Source organism: Sycon ciliatum, chromosome 8, assembly GCF_964019385.1.
Source record: "Sycon ciliatum chromosome 8, ocSycCili1.1, whole genome shotgun sequence".
In the NCBI taxonomy this organism is placed as follows: domain Eukaryota; kingdom Metazoa; phylum Porifera; class Calcarea; order Leucosolenida; family Sycettidae; genus Sycon; species Sycon ciliatum.
In genome coordinates, this window is record NC_088650.1 from 4,031,331 (window position 1) to 4,054,330 (window position 23,000).

At 46.7% G+C, this 23,000-nt stretch overlaps 3 long non-coding RNA genes across 3 annotated transcripts in view; all 3 read right to left on the bottom strand.

The window, feature by feature from the left end:
• The window catches only part of LOC135822460 (uncharacterized), a 122,063-nt gene that overhangs the window by 52,981 nt on the left and 46,082 nt on the right, over positions 1 to 23,000 (bottom strand). The window lies entirely within an intron of this gene.
• LOC135823185 (uncharacterized) lies at positions 9,316 to 10,560 on the bottom strand. Its single transcript, XR_010554624.1, has 2 exons — positions 10,438 to 10,560; positions 9,316 to 10,139 (listed from the first exon to the last, which is right to left on the bottom strand). It is a non-coding gene; the product is annotated as an uncharacterized LOC135823185 (long non-coding RNA).
• On the bottom strand, positions 14,148 to 20,778 carry LOC135822848 (uncharacterized). Its single transcript, XR_010554557.1, has 3 exons — positions 20,611 to 20,778; positions 15,321 to 15,644; positions 14,148 to 14,247 (listed from the first exon to the last, which is right to left on the bottom strand). It is a non-coding gene; the product is annotated as an uncharacterized LOC135822848 (long non-coding RNA).

Consider the following 23,000-nt stretch of genomic DNA (forward strand, 5'->3'; position numbering starts at 1 on the left):
CTTGGCGGTACATGTCATACTAATAGTTAGTAGCTCCTCTACCTCTGCTGCCAGCAAAAGCAGACCACCTTCGATTTACTTCCAGGAACGTGAGCACGATGAGGTAAGTGAACGGCATGATGTTGTGCCGTCCAGAACGTAGCTCTAAACGACTACAGAGTACAGTCCTACTCAAAGTCCTCTACTCAAAATCCTAGTCAGTGAATTCGAGAATTGATGTAATGTACATGGAACGTTATCATGTGTGTTATTTCGGTTCTCTTTATCTGTAAGTTTCCTTTGCGTTACTTTCCGGTTGCAGCTACACTGCCACAAATACAAGGCACAGTATAGTGATTTGTATCATTTACCATTCCTTGGCCTTGTATTATTATAAGAAATATATGGTACTTTTCAAATTTCCCAACCTGACGGCATGTATTTGAGGAGAGAGCATGGCTGACACGGGGTTCAGACCAGCACAAAATCCTGGAGAGCATCGTCATGGGCAAGACGTTGCTCAACGATATGAAGCAGCTCACCAAGTTCTGCCATACAGGCAGTCTGGAAATTTTCCATGCTGTCATATTGAAGTGGGCACCAAAACGTGTCCACTTTTCGTACAATGGCATGAGAACACGGGTACAGTTGGCATGTCTGTCCCACAATGCCAATATAGGGAAGGCGCACGCCAAAACCAAGGAGGGTGTGCTCAGGTACAGGCTGGAATACACCAAGGGCACAAAGCACAGGGTGGCCAAGAAGCTGCACGACAACGTCCTGCAACTTCTTGAAGGACCTGTTGAACGATGTGCATACAACCATTCTCGGCATTCGCAACGACACACGGCACCGGCGCAACCCCATGCTCCCGAACACAGTACAGTCTTGTGCCATTGTATCTGTCAATTTTACCAGATTGTTCATGCAGCTGCATTGGTGCAAAGCATGCGCCCACCCGAAAACACAAATATTGCCCGAGTCAAGAATAATTATAAATCGTGTCTGTCAACTGTTTTCTACATTCTGCATGCACATGTGCCAATGATTATGTGAACATCAACCAGGCCAAGAAGCATTATCATCATCATCATCATCATCATCATGTGACCAAGCCGCTTTTACGGGCAACAATATTATGAATATAAAACGCAAGGTATTGTAAGAGCAATTTTCTGAAAATAATGTTAAAACACGAAATATAAAAATGCATTATCACACCGTAGCCACTTTTATGGGCAAATTCCAATACAAGGCAATAAGAAAACGAGGATGAAGTTAACCTTTTAACCCAAAGAAAAGACAAAAGATGTCAACAATAGAACTACAAATATATAAAACAAACATCAGGTCATAAAAACTACTTTAAAACATAACCAAATGACAGCAAAGCGTGGAGAATGAGATTGACTTACAAAACAAAAGTAGTCCTACTATGCTTACAAAACAGAATCTACCTACACCACTAAAGAAGAAACGTTAAATGATTGCAGTCTCACAAACACCGGCCGCTATCTAACGACCCATCAAACAATAACTCCTGAAATTCTTGACTGACTTTTTCTGGTAGGAGCTACGGCAGCCACGGCAGCCACGAAAACAGGTCATCATCATCATCATCATCATCATCATCATCATCATCATCATCATCATTGGAAACGGCCTCTTGTACGGGCTTGAAACGGTGATAACCGAGATTATGTGCAAAAATCGTGATAGATATTCAGGTAAAACTATGACATTTAACAGTTGAATGATTAGTACCAAGTAGATATTCAAATGCTGATTATTTTACCAGATAGATATTGAATGACAGATGATGTTACTTTACCAAATAGTTATTTAAAAAATGTGATGTTATCCATAGTGATATTGTTGAGAGGCATAGCATAAAAATTCACTATGCGGCCAAACGACACTGGGCCACAAAGGAATTCACCCGCCGTCTGTTATAAGACCCTCGGCAACCACGAAAGCACGTAATGGCCCACCTCAAGAGGCAAAACGACAGGCAGGTACGCAACATACCCATCATCATCATCATCATCATCATCATCATCATCATCATCATCATCATTGGAAACGGCCTCATGTACGGGCTTGAAACGGTGATAACCGAGATTATGTGCAAAAATAGTGATAGATATTCAGGTAAAAATATGACATTTAACAGTTGAATGATTAGTACCAAGTAGATATTCAAATGCTGATTATTTTACCAGATAGATATTGAATGACAGATGATGTTACTTTACCAAATAGTTATTTAAAAAATGTGATGTTATCCATAGTGATATTGTTGAGAGGCATAGCATAAAAAATCACTATGCGGCCAAACGACACGGGGCCAAAAAGGAATTCACCCGCCATCTGTTATAAGACCCTCGGCAACCACGAAAGCACGTAATGGCCCACCTCAAGAGGCAAAACGACAGGCGGGTACGCAACATACCCATGACAACAGGATATTTGAGATCCTGGCTTCTCTCTACAAAGAGAGAGGCAAGAGACTTTAGGAATTGAGTTGTCTCAGGCCCGCTGAAACCATAAGTCGAGAACACCAGTGGGGTGAACGATCCTTGCTCGACATTCACAACGCGGCTGGCATATTGATTCTTTTTTGCCCGTTCATGGGACTTCAGCTGACTCAAGGCTTTTGATCGAGACAACACGGACGCTGCGGGATGGGTGATCCGCACATCAAAAAAAGCGTCTTGTTGCCACGACCAAAAGCCCCGAGCCCGCACGTCAAGACGAGCCTCAGTACTTCTGTTGAGCGAACGCCCTCCTGGTAGATCCTCATCACCGCACGGCAATAATCTAGGCTCGGTCTCGACGTCAACAACACCTGCCTCTCTCAGGAGACCGGCGACAAGGTCTCTCACCTCGTTGTGCCTGGCGATTGTGTACCCACCAGTAGCGCAAGTGAGGGCATGTGCGGGACTGAGATCCACTCCACACACGCATTTCTCCGGCAGTCCATTCAATCTGTGACCATACCGGATGCATAGAGCGTCCCGGAAATCTGATTTCTTTAAAATTGTTCCATGCTGCCAGCGGGGAGCCACCGTCAGCCACGATGATAGACCCTTCTCATTTGCGACCTCTACCAAAAACTGCTGCTCGGCAGTCAAGCATGGCTTGATATCGGCTTGGCGACGACACACATCCCCGATCCTGGCCGCACGCGTTGTTCTTGCAATGTGCCGTGCATCGCCCACTGCATCACTAACCGGATCATGTGTCAAGATTAATTGATCCGGATTCGCCAGCACACCAATATTTCCATCAGGCTGTGCGATTTTCTCCTGGGCTTCCATCTGTGGCACACAGGAAACGTCAGGAGGGCTTGTGTAATCGCCGGTCAGCAGCAGCTGTACCAGAGGCTTGGTCACTGCCCTTGACGCAATAAATTCAGCAGGTGCACTAGCCGCCAGAACGGGAATGGCAAGGCCACCATACCAGACGGGAAATGTCAACAGCTCTCTCTCTCAAGACTATCAGGACGGACACCATCGCCAAGTAGGGCCGGAAGCAGACGTTCATCAACCACGGTGTCGATCGCCGTCAGGAGCTCTGGAGAACATGGCGAACAACGAATGTGATAGGTCCAGGAGCTCGACAAACCTTTAGTTAATACGCTATAGGCTGCCTGTGGCTGTGTGGTTGCCATTGAAGACAATGTATCCAATACCCGTCCCCACTTCTGGACACACCGCTCCATAAAGGAAGAACAAAAATCCTCGCTGCCAATCACGTCTCCAAGATATCGGTTACCATAAGTTGTGATGACGACGCCAGAGTCCTGGAACTGTAGCCGAGCATCCTGTTCATACTGAGGCTTTACAAGGAGAACGGTTTTCTTGGGATTCGGGAAATACCCATAGCCTGGACCAATCTGACTGATATCGTTCCAATATGACCATAGTGATGGTATCCTACCTCCGGCTGAATCGTCATCTGCATACCATCCCTGCTTTACTGATACGTTGGTATCCCGAAGTCGCCTGATCAACGGGACTGTCGCAAGAGCGTAAATAGCCATGGCCAACGGATCCCCCTGGCAGGTCCCTTCACGGGAGTGAATCTCACCACCTCCTGAGACAAAGAGGCGGATCGGGCTGCCAAAGGTGTTGCTGAAGATCTTGGACATAGCAGGGCACACACGCGGTACATTATGCAGAGCCGCCTTCCTGTTGAGTGAATTAAACGCATTGCTAGCATCCACAAACAGGACGCCCTCAACGTCATCCTGTTGGAACAGCTCTTGAGCCGCGTGCACACCAGCCTCGCATGCGAATGGAATGCCGATGCACAGCTGGAAAGGAGCCGTAGCCCGGCGTACATCCACCTCAAGCACTCGCACGACGGCACGGCACACAATCCGTCGAAATGCCTCCCCTACGGCAATTGGGCGTACACCAGGGCGCTTGTCCAATGGGATCAGACGAGCAGCTGTAAACGCCACGAGATGCTCCGAGTCGAGGGTCTCTGAGCATAAACAATGAGCAAACTTAGCGAGGGCCGTGCAGAGGCTGTCTGAGGACTTTCGATAACAAGTGAGCATTCTACACCATGCCTCAGAGTCCAGTCCCGACGGTCCCGAAGAGCCCTGCACCTGTCGAGCAAGCCGTCGGATGAGCTCTGGTGTAATCTTCTGGAATACGATGTTGTTAATCTGGTCAATATTGTTGTCAAGGAGAACCGAAGCAGGCGGCTCAGCAGCAGGCGGATGTTTTGCAGCAGAGTCTTCTGCACTGTGGCTCCAGTCTCCTCATCCACCACGTCTGCCATGCCCATCACGCTACTCGAGGACTCACTTGACAAATACCGAATCGCAGACTGTATTTTCCAGAAAATACTAAATTACTGAATGTAATGTCACTCTTCTCATTATTGGAATCAGAGGAAGACTGAGCCCGCGGCTCCAGGCGATCCTGAAGGCACTGACCCTCGGAAAGAAGATCATCTATATGGCTAGACTTCCACATAGTAAGCCGGCGCCGCAGGTGGTCACTGTAATTAGCCATCAGTTTCGAACCGTGGGGACGCTGGAGAAGCACATGGCAGGCAACAACCACTGCCTTCCATGATACTGGCCTTAGCGATGTGGCATTGGTAAAACCCTGGATCAGCCTGGTGATTTCATCGACAAATTCACCACCAGCAGACCCCAGCGGAACATTGAATAAATGTCGACGCCAGCAAACCACCTTCTCATACGCCAACGATATATCAAGATGAAAAGAAGTGTTAGGAGATATGTTAGAAGACTGAGAGGTAGCAGTTGTCTCAGGCGCAATGTCAGCAGGGTGAGTAGCAAAAGACTGGTCAGACACCCGCTGGGTAGAGCCACCACCAGACACCAAAGTGTCTACACCGACACCACCCGATCCACCAGGTTGACCAGCAGGAAAACCACTGGCGAGCTGATCAGTGTCACCAGGTAACGACACAGAGCCAGCACCGACGCCATCAAACCCCGCTGATTGACTGGAAACATGGCGAGAAGCATCCACGCCCGCATCATCAAACGAGGTACTAGACATGGTGCTGGCATCAGCACGGGGCACTGAGTCAACATGAAGACCCGACCGAGCCAAAGGCGACAAGCCCCGCCGAGGCCGCAAGTTCCCGCCTGACCTAGCCAAAGGCGACAGGTCCTGTCGCGGCCGCAAATTCGCAGCCTGCCCATTGTCACCATCATCATCCGACGACATGGAAGCATCACTAGCGCCATTCCATATTTCCGAGTTGACACGGGCTGGCTGGCTGGCGGAGTGGCCATTAGCACCACCAGTGACACCACTGCCCACATGTGGCTGTGAAGCAGCAGCCTGAATCTGATTCAAGCATAGGCACGGATCAGCTCTACCTGGGTAGCAGTTCACGCATCGTCTCCCCGCGCAAACACAGGTACATCTAATACACTTGCGACCTGCCTGACACCGACAGCAGGGCATTGCTGTAGAGATTGCACAGGCAGCACCGGGTCAGCACCACCAGCAGCCATAGTCCCGAACACGCTCCACCTCTCCAAACAATGGCCACTGCGTGATCCGAGGGATAAAATGAGACGACTGCTCCACCAAACAGCAGCAGAGGGCAGAATCATCCAAGCAAGCAACTGGGAGTCCTCCTGAAGAGCAGAGCAACGAAATCACCAACTGGCCAGCACGAGAGCAGAGAGAAAAAAATCATCATCATCATCATCATCATCATTGGAAACGGCCTCTTGTACGGGCTTGAAACGGTGATAACCGAGATTATGTGCAAAAATTGTGATAGATATTCAGGTAAAAATATGACATTTAACAGTTGAATGATTAGTACCAAGTAGATATTCAAATGCTGATTATTTTACCAGATAGATATTGAATGACAGATGATGTTACTTTACCAACTTTACTTTATCATCATCATCATCATCATCATGTCCAACTGCAATAGAACTTCATGATTGTGTGATGGAAGTTGATGAATTTGAATACAGGTACTGTACACAAAATTATTGCACAACACTTCCCATCTACTTTGTACCGGTACATGAAACATGGAAAGAAAGAAAATAATGAAACCGATTCAGTGAATCCTCACCTGTTTGACACCTTGTCCGAAATTCTTCGAAGGAAAGCAATGCCACCTCGAGCACTGATTTTCGCAGGCAAACAACAGCAAACTCTGAGTGCTGCGTGACGCACTGCAGCCCTTCCTGCTCGCCGCGTTTACTGAAAGCTGCAGGAACCTCCCAGCAACAAGTCGACTCGACCTCGCTACACCTCAGGCTGCATTGTCCGCAAGGGCATCAAGCAGTGCTTCTCACGCGAGCACTTGCAACCAAAGCGTTCTCTTCACGTTCATCCGCTTTGTAGTCTCAGAAATGTTACTTGTAGACAGTTTCGCAGACGCTGATGCGCGCTTCGGCTCGAACCTAAAAGGCCTCGGTGTTGCTGAATCCGAAGTGGCGTCCACGTCCACACCTCCCGTGGTCTCCTCTTCCTCCAAAATGATGATCGAATGAATACTAGTACAAGGGTTATTGAGAGAATGAAGTTGAAGACACCACTGCAGCTGTACTTATGGTTGATAAATATGGTGGTAAAGACACACCTGGCAATATGGCGGTAAACACACGCCTGCCCACACACGCTCTCTAGGCTGCAAAGTTCTGGCACAGAGCTCTCCTTCTCACCACCACCACCATCAGTTCGCGCCTGGCGCCGGGTCGATGCATGGCTGGCAGTATCCGGCATAGCAGGCTGGTACATCAAGTAGCGCATGGCACATAGATGATGACACAGCAACGACATAGCTCGATTGCGACGTACGTTTCGTCCCCGCTGGACTCATCAGGCAATCTTCTTCTTGGATGTCTTCATACGGAGCTTGACTCGGGAGAATGAAGTTGAAGACACCACTGCAGCTGTACTTATGGTTGATAAATATGGTGGTAAAGACACACCTGGCAATATGGCGGTAAACACACGCCTGCCCACACGCGCTCTCTAGGCTGCAAAGTTCTGGCACAGAGCTCTCCTTCTCACCACCACCACCATCAGTTCGCGCCTGGCGCCGGGTCGATGCATGGCTGGCAGTATCCGGCATAGCAGGCTGGTACATTAAGTAGCGCATGGCACATAGATGATGACACAGCAACAACATAGCTTGATTGCGACGTACGTTTCGTCCCCGCTGGACTCATCAGGCAATCTTCTTCTTGGATGTCTTCATACGGAGCTTGACTCGGGAGAATGAAGTTGAAGACACCACTGCAGCTGTACTTATGGTTGATAAATATGGTGGTAAAGACACACCTGGCAATATGGCGGTAAACACACGCCTGCCCACACACGCTCTCTAGGCTGCAAAGTTCAGGCGCGAACTGATGGTGGTGGTGGTGAGAAGGAGAGCTCTGTGCCAGAACTTTGCAGACAAGAGAGCGTGTGTGGGCAGGCGTGTGTTTACCGCCATATTGCCAGGTGTGTCTTTACCACCATATTTATCAACCAAGGGTTATTGATTGAAGAAAAAACAGTGAATACCTTTTTCAAAATTTCTGTAGGTCTACAATTTGAATGAAAAAATTTGGAGGTCACTGAGAACGTTTTACGTCACAGGGTGGGCGGGGGCCTCCTCGTGCCAAATATGGAAAATTGCAATTGGTAATTTAGGTGTGTTATCCTTGTCGTTGAAGCTTCCGGTTTTCGCCATTCTACCACTTACGACATACTCTAATGGATTCCGCAATAAAAAATGGGGGTGATTTTGGACCGGAGTTCCCCTTTAACCTCTTTAGCGCGCATGCATTTGACACTGCCCCACGCAGTCAAAATTGGGCAAAATTGAGATTTTTGAAAATTCAGTTTATTGACTTCTGTCCTGATCACACAGGACTATGAGGTTCAGAAACGATGAAAACAATGATATTTACAGGATTTAGAGGGATATGTACACGGAAAGGGAGTAATTGAAAAAACCCGAAATCTCAAGATTTTGACAGAAATAAATGAAAAATTAAAACTTCTCGCATGTGTGATAAATTCTGAAACATGGAGTGGCACATAGGCCAGGCATGTCCACGCAGTCCAGGCAGCAGATTGTGACCATTTTTCTAACCCCATTGTGGGAGCATACGACACACCGGCGCTGCGACTTGCCCTCAGGCTTGCCGCAAGAGGCAGGTACGGGTGCGGGGTAGTGACCCTTGCGCCCACCAAGCCTGGAGGACACAACTAGGCCACGAGCAGTGGCAGGAGTGGCAGGAGTAGCAGGTGTGGCAGTAGCAGCGGCAGCAGCAGCAGGGACAACTGGTGTGGTAGGTACAGGGCCAGCAGCATCCGCAGGAGCAGGGTTGGCAACAGCAACATCATCAGCAGCGGCGGGACCCGTGCCATCCGCAAGCAATGCAGATAATACAGATATAACATATTCATGGTGTGGCATACTCTTGGACTTTTTATATAATATATATGAATTCAATAATGCTTCTTCGATAAAATGTGCACCTATTTTTTTGTACCACTTCATGGATTTTCTCAATGCACTGTAGTACGACAGAAGAGCATCATTGCGATCCACACCGCCCATGTACTGATTGTATTGGTGAACAAGGTTGAGTTTGTGAACCCGTTTCCTGGTGCGGTCGCGTTTATTCGTTGCAATAACATTAGGCTTGAACAAATTGGTGAGAAAATATACTTCTTTGGTGTCCGATAGTTTTACAAATAATTTACTGCCCATTGTACGATATGCAAACGATCCGCGTTTCTTCAACTTGAGGTTCACCAACCGCTTTGGAAGGCCACGCCTATTCTTTCTAATTGTTCCACACACTCCGGTCTTCCTGGTCTCCAAGTATTCAGCCAGCTCAATACTAGAATAAAAGTTATCTATGTATACGTTGTAGCCTTTGTCTAAAAATAATGGATCTAATAAATGGACAACTACGGCACCAGATTTGCCGACTTTCTCTACTAAGCCAGGCTGATAGGCATGATCATCTCGGCCAACATAAACAAAAAAGTTAGACATATAACCACTAGACTCACACAGAGCATATATCTTGACACCAAATCTTGCTCGTTTCGAGGGTATAAACTGCCTAAAATCTAGTCTACCCTTCCATGGCACTAATTCTTCATCAATAGAGATATGTTTATACGGAATGTACACGGTCTGAAATTTATCCTGGAAAAATGTAATCAACGGCCGAATTTTCCTAAGCTTGTCGGTTCTAGCCGTCTCGTCTTCATTGTTTGCAAAGTGCAGAAAACTTGCAATACACATCCATCGGTCGCGCTTCATCGAGGCGGGGAATAAAGGGGTGAAAATCAGAGGGTTCCTGTTCCAATAGAGATCGATTTCTGGCTTCCAAATAAATCCCATCAGCAAAAATAGAGCAAAGAACACTTTCATTTCTTGTACGCTAACGTCTACCCATTTCCTAAATCTGCTACGAGCTGGGAGTGTGTCACGGTGTGCATTTAGATATTGCTGGGCAAATCGATTGGTCTCAGTGCAGAGCAATTGCCAAAATTGTAAAGTAAAAAACAGGCAAAAATAATGATATGGCTCAGCATTTTCTGGCACTGGCACCTTGATACCGGGCTGGGCAGTGAACGAGTCTTGCAAGGGCTGGTTTTCTTCCATCTTCCATTGCCCTAATACATCACAACACGAATAATGTAGGAAATATCAGGCCACATGATGCCCTACAGTGTAGGAAGGCTGATGTACGTCTCAAATACTCTGGAATTTAGGCAACATTTTGTTTGAAAATTCTCCAGTTACGCTATGCATAACGCCAAACAGATCTTGAACGATGGCCAGGAATATTACAGTAAGACTACTTTCAACAAAGGTACAAACGCACGTATAATAGTTTTACTCAGCTCAAAGTGCAAACACAGCGTACTCAAATTCACACGAACAAATAAATACTATTGAAAAGATAATTACCTTCGCTCCCATCGTCTCCTGCGGCAAGCTGCTCCTGGATGTGGACATGCGACCTCTCGGACGCCTGTTCATCATCGTCGCTCTCCGTGCCACTAGTACTACTGCTGCTACTGCTGTCACGGACGTCCGCCGGCTGCGCTTCATTCGCAACATCGATGTCCGTGTGCTCCGCGACGTACTCATCGACACTGGCGCTTGCTCCGCCACTCACATCAGGCGCAGTTTCGTTCTGAACTCTGGCCCTTGCTGGCGTCCATAGACCCTCCTCGTCGCTGTCGCTACTCACTGACGGCTCCACGTCGCTGTCTGAACTCAGAAACAGCTCGTGGAGCGCTTCGTCCACAGTTCTTCCTCTCGCGCGGCGCAGCATTTTCAACCAAAATGTTCTCGCCTGAAACTATTCCCCGTGCGTCTCCTTTCGTTCGATTTTTCCCGCCTCGAATCACGTGCCGGTTCCAGGCAGCCCCCAGCAGCCCGCGAACAGCCAGCGGTCCACGACAGAGCCACTGGGACTCGATACGGACCCCACGATCACGATAGGCAGCTTCGCTCTACAGCGTCGTACTAGTACGACGGTCGTGGGGCATGCAACTAATGTGCGTCGTACTAGTACGACGCTCGCGCTAAAGGGGTTAAAGGATGTCAATAAACTTAGCATTCACCCACACACACACATACGCCCACCCACATACCCATGCGCGCACTCGTTACACTTCACCCTCTCTGAGTCTCACATTGCTAATATTTCTCACTTCCTCATCATATTCTTTTCTCTTCGCCCACCCCTGTTATTAACCCTTTACCGGTCTACCATAAGCGAACCGATACTATAGTATCGGTACGTTTGGCCCTCATTTTTTTGGAGTCTTGTTGCTAGGAGACAGCTAAAATTGCGCTCTACGCGTAGCTGAGGTCCAAGGCTTTCTGACGATGTACAAAACAACCATGCTTACCATACAATTTTTTGCCGTATCGATCGACTGAAGTTTTTTTGAAATTGGAAAAGACGACCATCCACCATGCGTGCATTTCGAGAATGCGAGTGCATCTCTTGGGGCCGTGTTTGACAAGCGTTCTGAGAGCAGTAACACCACCAGTCCAGGCTGGATCTCCCGGGAGGTTTTGCAGTGTAGTGTGTTGAGAAAAAGAGCTCCGTTGAGTCCTGCTAGTTCAAAAATATATCGTCCACGAATGAAGAAACAAAATTCTCCAAACAGAGAGGAAGCCTTCTTGCTGCCGACACGGCGACAGCGACTGTCACAAGGACTCGTCAGGTGCGATCAGCTGATTCGCCTGGCCGTGAGAATCACGGCATGCGTAAGCTCGCGCCTGAGTGCTCATCTGAGCGAGAGTGAATCTGACGCGAGCAGCCCTGAGGTAAACAAACCGAAGGTGCGATGTCGTGGAATGGGAATTGCCGCTGCTGGCGTATCGCCGATGGCGAGGTGTTGGTGTTCAATGGCGGTATTGTAGAGAGCCTACATTTCTTGTAAAGACGTAGCCCTCACCTGATTGTTTATCGTACGACTTCAGCTCCATCACGAACTTGGTATGCCCTTCGTGCTGTGATATTCGTGTATTTCATTCGCAATTGTATTTTCTCTCAACTTGAAAGGCTACCATGGGCCCTATCCCTGCCTGGACCTAGTCATATTTGAATTTTCTGGACGCGTTCAGGCATACAGATTTTGAAAATATATGGTTTACCCATACCTAAATCACATGGTTCTTGAGTTATTGCTGGTTGTGTGTACATGTATTTGCGTGACCACCCCTCACATACATTGAGTTAGACCGGCAAAGGGTTAATTCACACTTCTCTAGTCATTCGCACTTCACCTTCTTTTCTCCTACTTTCTTTCACACTGTGCATTTCATACTCTTCCACATAATTTTATATTGTTGTTTATTGCTAGATTATATTATCGAGACGGATTTGCCTGAAGAATGTCTCTAAAAAACTTGTTAGGAAATTTTATTATCCATATTTTATTTTGTTGATTACTACGTCCAATGTCCGCTTCACTGATTCTGCTGATTGCCATTAAAAAGTTTATTTTATTCTTTCACAAGATAACCACATTGTTATTAGGCTAGGGCCTGTTTTGGACTTCCCACTCTAAATAAAAAAAAATACAAACAAAACAAACAAACCACCAAACCATCATGGTGCAAACGCCGGCAAAAACGCTGGCAAAATGCACATAGCGATGGCAGGCGAAACAGTGGAGGCGGGGCAAGAGCACCTAAACCGACCAATGGCTTCGGTTTCAACACTGCTCATGCACGTTAGCAAGAGTACATGAAAACCATAGTGTGCAGCTCGGATGGGTTGCTGTCACGGCGGAATTCCGTGATTACATCATTTTAGTGATGTAGTGTGTACAAGCAGGATTCAAGCAGGTCTCTTTCTGCACAACTGCAGCTCAGTTGTACGCACTACGCCATTTCCCGCCTCAGATCTGCGCCAAATATGATGTAATCACGGAATTCCGCCGTGACAGACACCCATAGCAGAAAAGGCCCCAAGCTGCACACTCTGGTTTTCATGTACTCTTGACGTTAGTTACTGAACAGTCAGCTCCTGCGATACCATTGCACGACACTGAATGATGTACTGACGATCTACAACTAACTGGCTATCAGCAGTGCTTGTGGACATTGCCGTTATTCCGCGCATATCAGCCCACGGGCCTGTATTGGGATATAAGCCCACCTCTGTTTATAAGCCCACCTCTGTTTATAAGCCCATGTGCTAGTAGACAGACACAAATACGACTCACGTGTAGAGTAGAATTTTTCACAATATGTATTCTTGCCACCATGGTACTGCAGGTCAGTGCAGTTTACCAGTATGGTAGACCCACTATGATCACAGACTTGCACTTTTTCGTGAACCTTCAAATTCGAATTTTGGTGGGCCAAAAACCGAACATTTTTACTGGATATTTAACCCCCAAACTGCATCATTTCACATATAAACACGTGAACTTAGGCTCGTGTGTCCGGAATTATGGTACAGTTTAACTTGTAGTCCATTGGTAATTTTCCTTACTATAAATTAGGGGTGAAACGAGTATCTATTTTGACCAACCGATCACTCGTTCATAATATTCGATCGAGTATCCGATTATTTCGAGTATTTTATCAAAATTCAAAAGCGCTAGATTTGCAAGTTCTCGACCAATTCGGAAGAAATTATCTGTGAACATAGAACAAAAGTCGCCAACGTCTTGTACAGAGTGTAAAGTAACGATTTTCATCAGTACTTTCATATCTCAGAACGTTACTTGCCGTGGTGATCGCATCGTCCAAGTCTTAAAATACTGACTCAAAGCCATGCATAACGCATGCATACCAGTGGACCAGCGGTACAACAAAAGTTTTAAAAAAATACAATGCCAATCCTAAAAAAAAAAAAAAAAAAAAAAAAACCATCGAGTGCAAGATTTCGAATACTCGCTCGTTTGAAATTTTCGAACGAATACTCGAATATTCGAACTAATCGTTTCACCCCTACTATAAATCAATTGTTGGCTCTCCATCCGCGTCTAGCCACAGTTGTGCTCTGTTTTTTTTAAACCAAAGAATGTAGAAACCAGAGGAGAAGAGCCACACCGAAATGCGTGCCATGTGCAACTCTCCGCCACTGCACAGAAGGCAAAGTCTTACCTGTGTCATAACAACGGCTTCCAGTGTACCAATTGCGGTTTGGGCTATTGTTACACCTGCAGCTGTAGGAGCCCGCAGTTGTTATACATTGATTGACTCCACAGTCATGAGTACCCTCAGTGCAAGCATCATACTCCTCTGAAACAACACCAATATAACCACAACAGCAACAGGTAATGGAAGTAATGCCAACAAGGACAGCAATAACCAAACCATTGGTGATCTCAGAATTTTGAGACACATTTCCCAGGCAATGTGTCTTTCTTTATCACGGTTCGCTCTCTCTCTCTCTCTCCCTTTCCCTCCCTCTTTCCCTCTCTCTCCTTATCTGTACCTCTCCCTCCGTCTCTTCTCTCTCTCTCTCTCTCTCTCTCTCTCTCTCTCTCTCTCTCTCTCTCTCTCTCTCTCTCCTTATCTGTACCTCTCCCTCCATTTCTCTCTGTCTCCCTCTCTCTCTCTCACTCTCTCTCTCTCTCTCTCTCTCTCTCTCTCTCTCTCTCTCTCTCTCTCTCTCTCTCTCTCTCTCTCTCTCTCTCTCTCTCTCTCTCTCTCTCTCTCTGTCTCTGTCTCTGTCTCTGTCTCTCTGTCTCTCTCTGTCTCTCTCTGTCTCTCTCTGTCTCTCTCTCTGTCTCTCTCTCTGTCTCTCTCTCTGTCTCTCTCTCTGTCTCTCTCTCGGTCTCTCTCTCTGTCTCTCTCTCTGTCTCTCTCTCTGTCTCTCTCTGTCCCTCTCTCTGTCTCTCTCTCTGTCTCTGTCTCTCTCTGTCTCTCTCTGTCTCCCTCTCTGTCTCTCTCTGTGTGTCTCTCTCTCTGTCTCTCTCTCTCTCTGTCTCTCTGTCTCTCCCTCTCTGTCTCTATCTCTCTCTCTCTCTCTCTCTCTCTCTCTCTCTCTCTCTCTCTCTCTCTCTCTCTCTCTCTCTCTCTCTCTCTCTCTCTCTCTCTCCCTCCATCCCTCCATCCCTCCCTCCCTCCCTTCTCTCTGTAACGCGAAACAACTATTTTCCTAGTCCTGTTGTTAAGTGGCGTGGCGAGGGTGTAGAGAAGTAGTTCGTCCTTCAACCAAGACAACACTGCCATTCATAATGCTACGACTTATGACTAACTGTCCACCGACATAACCAGACTTCTCCTTTTTCACCATAATTTAATTGGCTCACCATCCGGGCTCAAATTCACAATGTTATAAGACATTCCATCTTACATTAAGTTCTTACCAAAGCACGCGATTAGATGATTAGTGCCGGTGCGATTGATGACGGCAACACCGGTGACACCATCCCTGACACCGTTGTCCTGTGAGCTGAACTGCAGAACTTTGTCTGAATTCGAGGTCCAGTAGGTTGGTATATTTGTGCGCATTGTTACATTTTCCAATAGAGAGTAGACGCAGCTGGAGGACTGGGTCATGTCCATGGTGTTGAAAAGGGATGCGCCCCTACAGACTGTATGCACGTCATCAAGGCCGCTGATAAAGTCACCAGTGTACTGCGGGAAGACCTGCACTTTGAGACCTTGACAACGCTTCACTAACGGTGCAACTGTAAACACACAACAGCAAACACAAACGTTCATCTTCTATAATCTGAAAAAGCAGATTATTTGAAAATTACATTGTAGAACCTTGACAGGGCATGTACACACACGTGGAAGCATGCATGCTCGCACATACACACATACACAGATATACACACAAACACACACACACACACTTGTACTTGTTGCTCACTGCCACAACTGGTCACGTGGGTCTCCCCGGAAGAGGGGAGAGAGACTCAAAAGGAATCTTGGAAAGATGACTCAATTGGATATTGAACGGCCCAACGGCCGACACCCCTGAAATCCCCAAACCTCTGGGTGGACTTAAAAATGATCCCACTTATGGGCTCATCACACTTCAGTAAGTGGGTGAGGAAAAGGTGCGCTTACCTACATTGCTTAAGCACAACTCTGTACAATAGGATAGTGATCGTTAGTCACATAGCAATGAAGAGAGTGTTTGGACTCGATCCTACCACGCCCACTGAAATAGTTCTTCGCTTATATCACCTCTATTCTTTGGAACCGTGTATTAGCCTCAAGCTCTATGTTTTGGTGTACTGCTGCTTGGCCCAGCATCTTGCTAGTCGTCTTCTTCAGTCTTTGTACCAGCTTCGGGCAACTGCACCTGGTCACCAGGCATGCTCCGGGGCAAGGCACAAAGACCCTTAGTTCTCCCACTCTTTTATACGCAGTATGGCTTGCGCTCTATTTCTTTTCTGGCGGCAGGCAGATGGAACTCTCTTCCAGCTGACTGTCGACAGGCCCACTCTCTTGCTCTGTTCAATAATAATATTATTATGGTTATACTTCACCTAGGGTTCCCAGTAAAAAGGCAGTAGCCTGTTGGGACTCCCCTAGTAAAATAATAAAAACTACTACTACTACTACTACTACTACAAACACACAGTGCACAGAGTTTGGAGTTATGCAGGTGCTGGTTGCGAATGGGGCAATGTGGCTCAACATAGGGCGCATGTGTTCGCTCAACATAGAGCGCGGAGTGATTGAACGAGTTAAACCATTGCCGTTAAGAGTTGTGCCAGCACCCAGTATTTATTGTGAAAAGTGGACCGGTAGTGGAGGTCCTGATTATAGATAATGGTAAGGTTGGGATGGTGGGAAAAGAACTCAGAAGCCAACCACTTCTGCTGAGCAAGAAGCTCCAGATAACAACTAAACAGTTTGAGCTCTCCAAGCTGGTGTGATATACAGTGCATGTTCGAGCTCTGAGCTGTAAGTGCGACCCAGAGCTGAGACAGACGCACAGCTCTGTGTAGTGGAGGGTGCTTCAAATAGGAGATATGTCGCAAACCGGAACGGACTCAATATTCACTTTCCCTCCTGATATTTTGATTAGAAAACATAATTATGTCTCAGTGAGGCTGCGATGTGTTTTACTCCGAGCCAAAAGTTCATGGCTCCGCGATGACCAGAAGAGCCATACCCAGCAGGTGAATTTTGGACGTGTTGCTTCACACTGTGACTTGAGTTTTTACATCTTTCAAAAAATAATTATCTTGTCGCAAGTAAACAGCGGCTCACCTCTCGCCTATAAAGCACCGTATACCAATGAAAACTAATGGAAGCACACACGAGGCTTACTGTTTCTCTGTACTAGCCATCGTGGAGCGATAGCAATTACCTAAGTTCAGAACTCAGGGTGAACTTGATGGGCACTCCATCGTGCGTTCCAGTTTGGAACAACTTCTGTGAAACCAAAATTTGAAACGAAAAGTCGGGCAACTTGGAGATAACAGACCAACACAACGGAGTGGCTCACTTCGATCGACTCTGGCCTCAGAGCAAACTTCAACATGCCAGCTACCTTCCACAAACATATTTCAAGTGACCAATCCACACTGATGATCGGTTTGGGTCTATACAATTTTACTGTCAAACCAGTTTCTACTTCGAAGTATTTGAAACACCCTCCTCTACCTTGTACCTGCATGCTGCACTGAGCTGTAAGCGCAACCCTGAGCCAGGACAGGCACACGGCCCTGTGTACCTGATACTCGCATGCTGCATGCGGAACACAGACAGGCGCATCGGGTGGCATAATACAGGGTGTCCCAACCAGTGCAGTGTGCGCAGACGTGCATGAGCGATTTACATGTATGTAGATGCCCAAAGACATCTTGAGCTTCTCAACTTGTTTGAGAAGCTCATTCACATCGCCAATATTGTTCAACAAAGGGTTTTCTTTCCCAAATCAAAATGTTGGAGCGCCATGATGACGGTTGGGGTTGCAAAAAGTCGCTTCTGCTTTAAGGTGGCTCGTACCTAAATCGAAAACTAGTCCTTTGAGCATCTTTCTGCGCAGGTTTGGAGTAGAAATATTTTGAATTTTTGCCCCTCGCGGGTTCGAGCCTCCCCGGTGAAAACCTTTTTTCTTCTTTTTCGGTAGTGGTTTTGACAAGAATAGCTTCTATAATCGACTCAAAAGGTATGTTCTGGTGGTAGCAGAAACATGAAACATGGCAGGCACTTTTTCAGCAATCAAAGGGACACCCATGGCAAATTTAAAGGAAATCCATAAAGCAGTTTCAATTTTCTTGATGGCAGTAATATGTGAATTTACCCGAAAATCGACATTTTGAGAGCACTTGACAAAGTATGCTTCTGGTAGCTGCAGGGGGGCTATAACTTTGAAGACCCTTACCAGTACTATCTAAGTATACCTTTGCAAAATTTGAATGAAATCTATTGGGCCATTATGTTTGACTATAATGTTTTGGTCCACAAACACGTCAATTGCTATTTGATTCAGTAAACCGTGCTCCCTAGGTACTTCACATTGATTCAAAATTTAATATCTAATGTTTAGCATATGAACCACATAGCTGGCTGTACTTCTTGAAGAAATGAAGAAAATCTATCGGGCCAATTTCGGGAAGCACCCCGCGGAGTACCGATATTTGCGTTCCAAGCCGAAAGAGATTGTTAGTGTGGGCAGCCAAGAACCCTGAAAAGAAAACCCAGCCACCCTATTTTGCTGGGCTTGACTACCTAAAAAGAACACTACAACAGTTAGTCTGAACAATACAACAGTAGAGGCAAAATGCTGGGATGCGTTGTTGTGCAAAGTGCTCCAAAATACTTGGTCCGACTTACTAAAATGTGCGCTTCACTTCAAAACTCAAGCATATGTACAAAGGAGCACCTGTACTAAAAAATCAACCAAAAGACGGTAGATAGATAACTACTGTGTCGTTTCTTGGCCTGACCTTCTAGTTTTCATCGCTGCTGGCGTCTCAGGGCGCATCTGCAAGTCTGTCAACCTGCAAAACGTCGACATTTTTTCATCTTCTCCAAGCTACACTGCGCTTCTTTGATTTTTTCACTCCATAGGCACGATTTCCACGATCGACTTCGCCTCCTCCTCGTGCAGTGCGACTACCAGAATGGTGGCTGTAGGTGTTTTAGCCTGAAGCTCCCACGACACCTTCAAATGAGGCGAACAAGTAAATCACCACGCATAAAAAATCACTTCTGACCAGGGAGTAGTAAAATACGTATTTTACTACTCCCTGCTTCTGACCACCGTGTACCGCGCGCGTCTGATCTGTGTCGACATGTCATGCAGTCAGACCATGCGTGCTCTTCCCTGCCTGTTTCACGAATCCACTGGCCCCGGAGACTGGCGATCTTGTGACGCACCGCGATCGTGGCTCCGCGCGCGGATCCGAGGACTCCGCACCGTATCCGCCGGATAATTCACCCTTTCTGCGCTTCAGTTTTCCAGCCAGGTTGTCGCCTGAAAGTCGACCTCAAGGCCGGTTATTTATTTCGATCAACTTCTCGACGATCTCTTCTGTGATCTTGATTCGTCGGCCGCCACATCGTGAACGACTGCGAGAGAGATCATCAAACTGGACGGAGCGATGCTGGTGCTTTCTGCACGAGTTTCTGGATGACGCGTTTGCTGAAATTCTGCCAAGGAAACAGCGATTGCCCCGATTTCAATCCGCCAGGAGGCACTCGAGAACGATCGCCCAAGAGGTTCTGGTACTCCGTGACAATCCCCCATCGCAGCGGGGTGTTGATTTCAGCACCAGGCCTTCTCTGTGTTGCGCGAGAAGCAACAGGAGTCCTCTGACGACAAAATTTGGACGCAAAATGCTCGAGTCGACTAGGATCCTGAGCCGCTGCCTCCTTTGGAGTTGGAGCCATTTCTTCTTCAACATCACAAATTGACAACTGAATGATAGTGTTAGATAGGTGGAAAGTTTATTCCGTCCTGAGATTATTTGAATTTGTTTGGTTGATGTTCGAAGCGAAACGCACATTTTAATAAGTCGGACCAAGTACCAAAAATTTGAAATCGGGTATAAACTATGTAGAAGTGTTTCAATCCTTCCCATTTTCCGGGAGTAACAATATTCTGGTAACACTAAAGAGCTGTGCAATTTTGAACAAAATCGATCGGGCCATGTTTTCCGATTGGGGTATGAGCCACCTTAAACAGTTTTCGTGGAGACGGAAATGAAATCAACGCAATAAGTAAAGCAAGTTGCGCATTCAAAACCCACACCATTGGCACAGGTTAGATTTCCTTGAACGTTTTCGTTACCAGCTCTTTAGTTATTTATTAGTCAGCTTTTTATCTTGTTAGTTTTCTAAATAGTCGCTCTTTCCAAGCAATCCGGGGTCTTGTACTTTATGAAACACGCGGCAATGAAAGACCATGAAGACTGAGGCTCTGTCTCAGTCCAGTGGCTACCGCCCGTCGCCAAGTGACGACGGGCTGTGGATTCTGTTCCTGCTCGTTGTCACTTGACGACGGGCAGTGGATCCAGTTCCATCACCTTTGAGCAGGCAGGACTGCACTTTCTAGCCTTGATCTGTTTGATCCGCCATTGGTTGACTCCAAGGCGACAATCACGTGACATACGTGAAGTAATGAAAAACCTGTTGATTCTTAGGACTGGATTCATCACAACCAATTTGACTGAATCAGCATACCTAAACACGCTGGTACAGAGGTCAGCTTTCCATTAGAGGCATTGCACTTTGATGTTGCAGGTCCGTGGATTGAAAAGCCATGGTTACAAGTAAAACTAACAGTTTCAAAGTATGCGATTGAAGCGGAGCTGGAATAGCCGTCGGCAATAGTTGGTACAGAGCACCTAAAAACTGCAATTCAGAAAAAATGATGAAGGCAATAGGAAGAACACACAGCCATCAGAAAATTGCAAATTTAGAATTGCAATGTGCCAAAGTAGCGTATGGCTGGCCACAATCCACACTTGTCTTTCAGTAGGTTCAGAACCTATGATCATTCGAGCTAGATTTCAGAAATTATCAGGAACTACTGGTTGCTGGCTCTAACCCTTTGAGGCTCATAGTACGGATACATCCGTACCAGTGTACGGTGCATACTTTTCACAGCGCAACCTGGCGTAACTCCGCCGTCCTTTGACCAAATCGGACAATCGAAAGGTCTATAGACATTAGAATTGTCTCAGCTACTTATCGGCTCAAAAAACCCGGAAGGCGGTCCGAGGTTGGAGTGCGGAGTTTTGAGACTCAAACTAAATTCACTCAGCAGAGTCAGCTCAAGCATGTGCTTTATGAACTCGTTTTGGGGGTTCCCTGACTCGCGGCCGATGCAGCTACAGATAGTTCACGTCATCGCAAAGGCATGTTCCTCAGCTCTCATGTAAAAAAATCTGAGCGATCTGTGATACATTTTGTTGAAATAGCAGAGGATTTGAGTTGGGCGCTCGCAATGCTGGCTTTGGAGCGCCGAATCCCGCTGTGGCACGGATTCTGTGCATACAATGATGGATAGCTGGCTATCATTGTGTTTCTCTGGCCAACGGCTTTCCAGAAAGCCCACGATCACCAAAATCGGCCAAAGGACACCAAAGTTACGACCAGATAAGTAACTGGGGTCGAGTATGCAGTGCATTCCTTGAAATAATTGTGGGCTTAATATCCACTCATAAACGTCCCCCTGAACATATACACAACTAACTGGCTATCAGGTCTAGCACATTTTGTATGCGCATTGGCCTGCATCGGGCATTCTTCTTTTTTCCTGCAGTTGCAGGGCTTGTCCGCTGGGGTAGGGTTGAGCTTGCTTTTGTTGTGGCCCTTGATAATGGTGGCGACTTTGGAGAGGCAGCTATAAGATCACATCAAAGGATCAAACAACCATTTTCTTCAGTTCTCTTCGACAGAAGGCTTCTCCTAGCTTGGCCCAGGCCAAAATCACACCTCGGAGGAGTACTAAAATGACAACTCCCAGATGTCCTCGATTGCTGGCCATGTATGGTTCATGTTTGCTTAGCTTCCCCTCCAATTGAGCTTTAAAACTTTAGAGCCATACAAGTTGTGTGGTATGTTGCTATGCATCCTGGGAATCGTGAGTGCGCATCCGAGACGTGCTAGAGCTGATAGCCAGCTAGTTGTAGAACGTCAGTATCGTCAGTCGGTGAGTTGCAATGTTATCACATGAGTTGATTGTCAAGTAACTGGCGGTATTAGGGAGGTTTCGCTCTACGTAATTAATTACGTATGAAAATCCTGATGCCGTACGCGCCGGGGAGCGAGGGCAACTTTCATACGTAAATCTCTCTACGGATTTCCGTAGGAAAGCTCTTTGGGTCCTCCGTAGGACGTTTTGAAATATTTTTCGCATTTTCCGCATTTGTTCATGGCAACGTTCAAGCCGCGCGAAACACAAGGTGCATGCACGCGTACACCACATGCAAAATAAAAGGGAAAACGCGGTTTCGGTTCGTGGTGCATGCGGTGGGCGCATGTAGCCAACACATCTCCAAAGCAACAACGGATGTTTTAGCAGTCGTGGAGAAATCACGTAGAGCAAAACCCAACAGCTCTAATTTTACGTATGAAAATTACGTGCAGTTCGTACGTTATTTTCATACGTAATTCCGTAGAGCGAAACCTCCCTATTAGTGGACAGTATAGCATAACTTGTAGTCCCCTGGTCCTTTTCTTACTATAAATCAATCCTTGGCTCTCAATCCGAATTTCTAATTCCCTGTCCTTGGACTTCTCCGGCATCAAATGGGAAAAGCAGTAATTGCACGGGTCACACAATGCAGAGTGTTTTCCCAATATCTAACTCGGATACTGAGCCAATAAATACTTGGTCCGTCAAGTTAAAATTGGCGCTTATCTTCTCACTTGGTTTTTTGGTGTTCTGCCTGTGCCACACGGCATGGAACCACCGATTTACCATCCGAACATAACCATTGACCATTGCATCCGACGACATGGCAGCACAAACCATCACAGAAGTTGCGATCGGTTCGTTTGAGATATTTTGACGGAGCTGCCGTCGACGAACACTTCCGTCAGCGCAAGAAAACACTGCAACCTCC